The 7,529-nt window shown below is 28.2% G+C and overlaps 1 long non-coding RNA gene across 1 annotated transcript; it reads right to left on the bottom strand.

Annotated features, from left to right (window-relative positions):
• Positions 1-4,595: 4,595 nt before the first annotated feature.
• Positions 4,596-6,697, bottom strand: LOC126904730 (uncharacterized). The gene is made up of 3 exons (XR_007703815.1): positions 6,455-6,697; positions 5,745-5,962; positions 4,596-5,180 (listed from the first exon to the last, which is right to left on the bottom strand). It is a non-coding gene; the product is annotated as an uncharacterized LOC126904730 (long non-coding RNA).
• Positions 6,698-7,529: the final 832 nt, after the last annotated feature.

Genomic DNA, 7,529 nt, shown 5'->3' with positions numbered 1-7,529 from the left:
AATTTATTAAATTACTCGTATATTTAAAATTGTTTTAGGCCTGTTTTAAGGCGTGAACGTGGTCTAATTTTTCTTTTTGTATTAAATGTTAACTGCCGTAATTTAGACAAGACTGATGGTTGCGGGAATGATGACTTTGTTCAATGCTTGTGTAAATAAATCGTTAATTCTACTTATTCAATAATTTTCGAAAATCAAATTTTTCAGTGACAAAGAAAGCTCAAAATGTATCAACTACAACTAAGTCTGATGTAGTCGCGCTTTTATAGATTGATCATTCGGTTTGAACCATCTGGTTCACAGAGTGGACCGACGCAAGGGTAAGCTGTACACTTAACCCGTCTATGGGGTTAAATGACTATAGTTGACCCTCTAACGCTCCACTTATATCAGATAGTTGTATGACAATGCCGGTCATTAGGTGTACTCTGATAATAAACGATAGTCATACCGTAAACCCAGAGACCATGCATTAAGGGTTGTGTGGCAATTGGCAGTTTCTAAGTTTTTGTCAGGCGATACGGTCGACCGTTACCGGCACTCGTGTTCTTTAGTTGTTTGGTGTGACAATGAAACAGTAATACTTAATAAATTATTTATCCCTAGACGGTATAAAACTGCAAAGAGACTCATTTGATTGTTAAAAAAAAACCTGGAACGGTTATTGTACATATTATTCCGCTGTTCACCAAAGCTAAAGAAAGGCTTATCAGTTTTCTAGATTCACAATATTCTTCATGTCATCATTAAGTGACTGTTAACGGCGGTAGTCTTAGAAAACGTGGGATGCATTAAAACAACCAATTATTTGAAATCACCGAATTGCCGGTGACAATTGTCCGGAAGTAGGATTTCGTGTCTGTCCGACAACTCCACCAGAAATATTTTTGACCATTATCGAAAACACAAATTGCTCAATAAGAACATTTTAGAATAGAACGAATACACTTTTACGACGGCCACATAATATAAGCGCATTTGGTCTTTCAGTAGGTATTAGTGTCTCTCGTTTGACGTGGTTGTTTTCGTGCTTGGTTTTATTTTATTTTTTTTCAATTTCTCTCTTTTTTGTCCGTCCTCGTCCAATTTGTTCGGACAGGAGATTACGTACCAGTGATTTATTGGCAGGCGTCTTAACGATTCGCTGCTCATTTTGGTGGCAAAACCCAAACGGTCCGATAACGCCGACACCGCGGCAGTGACTTTTTTGCCTTGTGTTCTTGTAATTGTCGACAAATGGGGCCGGTCACGCGTGCGTTCCGCCACGTTATGAGAATACATAATACCATCGAAGACCGTTAAAAAATAAAAAAAAAAAAACGTGTACGATTTAATGGTCGAACATCGCTGGAAATACTCTTGAACCGTTCTAAGGGCCTCGTACACATTTCTTTCTTGTCGTAATGTTCCTTTTAAATAACATGCATTTCATTCTGCTCACATGACAACGGTGAAAAGTTTTCACAACAACAAACATATAAATATAACTATATTTGTGCGTTATTATTTTAAACAATGTGAAATATACATTCGGGGGAAACTTTCCTCTGGCTAGCTGTCCGAACAAATTTGTGTTTCATAGGCAAAACGCGTAATGCATTTACCGGGCATATATATATACTTATAGTCATAAGTGTACATACTACGTGAGGAGAGTTGCAGCCCATAGGGTCAAACAGACTTCGATCCTAAACGAGGTTCCTACCGCCTTCTCGTCTGTCCATTTTTTATGCAAGTTATTTGCATACGTGAGTTACACGAAGTAAACAACCGAGACGTGCACTATAGTAGTGTAACGTTTACTCGTCTCATGTCTAGCTTTTTGCTAGTGTGGGTAATGGGTAAAATAATACTTTTATCAAAGTTCTTGTTTCAAACGCCGGGTAATCACTTCGGGAAACGAAAAATGTTGTATTAGTGTCTAGTTTTAAGTAATAAAATTTTATCATTTATAATTCAACAACGATTTTTTTCATTATTTGAGTCGTTTTATTTGAATCGATAAAGTTAACAAGGTTTTTATAAAAGTAAACTCATGGTGTATATAATATAATTTTCATGATTTTATAAATATATTATCATTTAAGATCAAAAAAAAATTATTGAATACCATGTTACTCAATGCCTTTTACATAAACAATATAATCTGTAGTTAAAACAAAATGTCTAATCGATATTATTTGATAGTGTTTTACAGCTGTGTAGAGAAAATTTGGACAATGTATTTATATATATATATATATTTACTACTTAATCCATAAGTATATTCAAGTACCAAAGCAAAATAAATAAAAATCTTTTATGCTTTATGTGGATCATTTTGCCCTTTAAATGTTAAAAACTGTAGGATTAAGTATTTATTTATCCCTATGCATAAATACGCTCAAGATCATTCAACATGTTATAAATAAATATAAAATCAGAAGAAATTTTGTTCAACTCTTTTTTTAGCTTATTATTTTTTCCTTAGACTTTTTTTTTATAACTTGAGTCTATGAGTTAAAGTTTTAAATGGATTAATAAGTACCAGGAAATAATTCAATTTTTCGATACGAAATCTTTCATGTATTTTCAAATATAATTACTCACGTGACACTTAGCTATTTGTCATCGAATATATGAATTCATACAATAGTTAGCTTATCCATTTTTTCAATTAATCGACATTATGTAATTATTTTTTATCTAGACCGTTTATAATTTATTGGGTAGAAACACTTCATATAATGACTTTTTTGTAGCGGTCAAAAACCGTTCCTTAGATAATTGCTACAATTAAAATAAACACACTTTTCTCTATCTCAGAAATATTCTTTTCCGATTACAAATTGTTAACTTGTAATATGCGACATTAGTATAGATACACTTTTATTTATTTATTTTATTGATTTTGGTATTACCAATATGAGTGCGTGCCGTCGTCGTTGTTGGCCGTGAACCTGTACATGTGCGATGGCTCGCGTATCTCTACGTACGCGCTGACGGAGGTCTAATGAGAGAATCAAGTCACGATTTGAGGTCATCCGCCTCTTCTTCGAGATAGCTGCGTTGTCATTGAAAACCCTTTTTTTTTACTTGAGACTTCTTATCGTTTACAATGCCCCATTTTTTGTTGGTGCTTTTTTACTACCCAACAAAAATGTATACTTACTATAGACATCATTTTTTATTCAACAATACAGCTACAGTATCTTTTCGTATTTGGACAAAACTATAAACGACAATATTTTAGACTGAAAAACATACAAATTAATCCGAAGACCGTATCGAACTGCAGAATCATAATTGTTGTATAAATATATGTTGCACAGCCTTAATATATATATATTGGGCTATTTCAGAAAATTAATGTTCCTTATAGCGGCATAATTTTAAAAATCGAACCATACAAAACTTAATAATTCAGTTTATTTAATTTTATTACTATTTATTTTATAATATTTAGTCAGTGACTTACTTATGACACAAAATGAAGTATTTAATGAGTTATCACTTGTACTCGATAATAAGTTGACTTTATTTGTATTAAGAACTTGTATACTGTGTGATAGAACTGATACCAATTTTGGAAAATGCGAAACTAAGAATTTTAATTAAATTTACGGTTAATATCTGGTTACTTATTGAAATCAGACTCGTATCTAAAAATATCATATTACATTCAAATAATTGTTTGAGTTTGAATCGCATAGCGATCGTCAATCGTTACCGCCGTGCCCTAGTAGTTAACGCGTTTCGTATTGAACTTGTGTTTACACAACTTGAATTGATTTTGTTATGCCTAATAACTAATCAATATTAATATGACTAATATTAATTTAAAAAGACATTAAAAAATAATTAGTAGGTATACGTTTTTAGAAGTCTATAACTGTAAATCAAATAACTGTTTTTGAATTTTTGTTTGCAAAGGAAAACAATATTTAAATATTATATACCAGCAAATTTCAATAAAACAATATTTTGTAAAATGTGTTATGATGTAACATTGTAACACGATAAAAAATAAATCATTGAATTAGCATTATGATAAAGTAGGTATCAGTATGTAATAATTTTATAACTCGATAGCGATCCAGGTTGCTATATATTGTTTTTATGGTCGTTAAGAGTTCACTAATAATTAGTTTTATTTCCAAGTCTGGAAAATGTCAACTGGAACTACACAAACATTATTATTAATAAAAATAAATCAATATGTATTAGTCGTGCGAAATTTATAATTTTCCAATACTGTTATGTCATAATATTTTACTAACTACACAACACTTGTAGACACTGAAATTTCATCAAATTTTTTTTGTTTTAATATTAATTTAATAATACGTTTATACTTTGAATTTCAATTATAATTAAAATCCAAAGTAGTGCATGTTTATATTATAGTACCACTAATATTTGTAATAGATCAAACTTCTCTAATAAATTTCTTTATTTTTCCTTTTTTTTTGTCATAAAAAGGTTGAATACGTTTAAAACAAAATAGACACTTTATAAAAGAATTGGAGTAAGTGCCAATATAAAACTAAATAAATTTTCAATTTCAAATTTATCAAAAAATATTTTATTCAAATATAATGTGATAGATATCTTTGTCGAAACCTATTCTTTAATCACAATTGCGTTTTCTCATATTTAACCTTTCTGTAACGTCATGAAACCAATCTAGACTCGTTCATCATTGTTTAACTGCTTTGCATATGTCAAAGTTTAACGACGGTTAATGTGGTCCAACCGACCGAAGTCAAACCGGATACTTCGAGTCGAAAGGAGTCTAGAGGAAGATGGAAATGTGTTTACCACGGGAGGCACGTTAATAATTAATCTTCTTAGGACTGATTAAACAAAATTGTGATCATCAATTGAACATTACACCGAGAATAAACAATATAATCTTATCATTACATAATTATAACATAGCGATGTAACGGTAAAAACATATTTTTATAGCCTGCGTTCTTAATGGTATGATTATTGCAAAGCTCTTTTATACGTCAGGTCGGTGTTGTGATATTGTTTTCCATGTGACTGACTTAACAGTTTTTGCGCTCGGACGATATTTCTGTTACACATACTTCAGCACTTGCATACTAAGATTTCATTGTAAATCATTTAAGATTGAAGTTGACATGTTTAACCGGCAATTATTTGTATCTATATTCTATTTTATTTTCTCACGCCTATAATGATAAAAAAATTTATCGATCATAAATCAAACTGTTACATATTATAAAAACTTTATAGGCTATTTATTTAAAATTAGGCGTGTAAAGTCCACGAGGACAAATCAAATAAAACATTATACTTTCCAAAAAAACCAAATGAATAATACAGTCCAAAATAAATATAGATAGACACATTAATTTATTTCTATTTTTCATAAAGAATGATTTATTTAAATAATTATATTTTGTATATCTGAAATATTATCTCAATTTTAAATTTAGTAAATAAGTACATAATATTTTTGAGAATAAAAAAAATATTTTCTTTTACTGCCAATTATTTTAAATTATAGCATAAAAATGAATAATAGTTTTAAAATATATGGTGAATACGTTTAAAAACTTACATATAAAATTGCTTAAGCAGTTGTATATGTAAAAAATTATAATTTTTTTTTAAATATACCTTGGATTATAATTTATTAATATGATCTATGATAAAGGATATAAAAACGCAAAAAAAATGTATTTATAGATCAAGTTTATATCAGTCCAATTATATTATACTGGTTGGGTTACCTGTTACAACTAGACATAATATAGTAGTAGCGGCAACAATAAACAGGACACTCGCTACTGGTATTATATTGTTATTATTTTTATTTTTTACATCATTAGATTTATCTACTTTTGATCTCTCCGTCTATTTTATAAATTGATGTGCGTAAAGAACGTTCTTATATGTATTCTAATTTAAAAAGTACAAGTACAGATGGTTCAATGTGAATTTGGTACTACTGAAATGAGAAATAAACTTATAATTAAATTCATTTGTTACATTTTGCAATTTTAAAAGTTAAAAACAGTCTATAATATTACATTATTATCAATACAATACATTTTGAACACTAAGTTCATTTTTATCATTAATCCTTTTAAACGAAAATAGAATTAAATATTTAGCACATTTTATTAAAAAAAAAGTTATTAGATTGTTTACGAAGATATTTAAACTAAAACAATGTTTTACTGTTACAATTAATTTAAAATATTTCAGTAAAACACTATTTACAAAAATTGTCTTAAAGTCATTCAATTCCAAGAAATAAATGAAAATTTATTTTTTAACATAATCTCTACAACTAGTTTAAATTAGTAATATTGTAAAGATATTAATTTTGATACAATATGTTATTTTTTAAAAAATTAATCATCTGATTTTCATATTGTAACAAAATATTCTACCTAAAGTAAAAATATATAGACATATTAAAAACACATAAAATTACCATGTAGTTTAGAATGGAATATTGCACAAGTTTGTTATATGGCTAAAGAGTATTATTAATGAAATGTGCAAGTTGGATACACTTAACGACTATACCATAAATGCTTAAACTACAGAGTTTATTAGCAATAATGCTTGAGGTGACATTCAATAATTTATTATAGTTAACCGTTGAATGTTAGCAGTTAATTTGTTCGTGATACAATATAATTGTATAATTATACAGTTCATGTTTGCTTCTGCATGCTCTGTAATTGAGTGAAATTTGAATAACAACATAAAACACGAGTAATAATATATACTATAATTTTTGATGATGTATCAATTATGATTTATGAAAATTAAAATATATATGCACTTGAAGAAACTGACTGCTATTTATTTATATTGATCGTACTTTACTGCCTAATAAGTGTATGTATTTGACCTCTAATTGAAGCTTTACGCATTTAATATACAATATCTCCTATCATGATTTATTTTTTTTAATAATCAAAGTAATAATTAAGTAATGTAGCAATTATTTCGTCCATATCCATTATAACTATTTGTAATAAAAAACCATAGGTAATAGTGGAATATCAAAATTAAATTTTGAACATAATAATAAATTTGGAATTATTTTTGATCTTAAAAGTTAAAAAATGTAATTTATTAAAATTAATTTTACTTAAATTTAAAAGAAATAACCACCAAAAATTTTTTTTTAATTTTAATATTTAATATTTAAATAAATACCTTGAAAGTCTTGTATACAATTATAGCTTTTGTAATTAACTTGGTAGAAAAGACACTATTAAAAAATTGTTATGATAATTACTTGTTAAAACAGATAAAAAATAATTGAATAACATACTTTGTTATTCAAGTAGGAAATGTCCCCTAAATTTCTCATCCCATTGCAGTTTTTTCTCAGGGTTGGTAAAGAATAAATTAAAGAGTACCTCTTTTAGTTTAAAACCATAACTTCGAACCCCTTTTTCAATACTGTTCATTTAGGTCTCATCTGTTATTTTAGAGATTATAAAAAATACGCAACAGCTGTACAATGAATTTTACACGTAAAAATATTGAAT

Source organism: Daktulosphaira vitifoliae, unplaced genomic scaffold, assembly GCF_025091365.1.
Source record: "Daktulosphaira vitifoliae isolate Bord-2020 unplaced genomic scaffold, ASM2509136v1 Scaffold_4, whole genome shotgun sequence".
Taxonomy (NCBI): Eukaryota; Metazoa; Arthropoda; class Insecta; order Hemiptera; family Phylloxeridae; genus Daktulosphaira; species Daktulosphaira vitifoliae.
The sequence above is the reverse complement of the archived record's forward strand: the minus strand, read 5'-3'. Positions and strand labels throughout refer to the sequence as shown.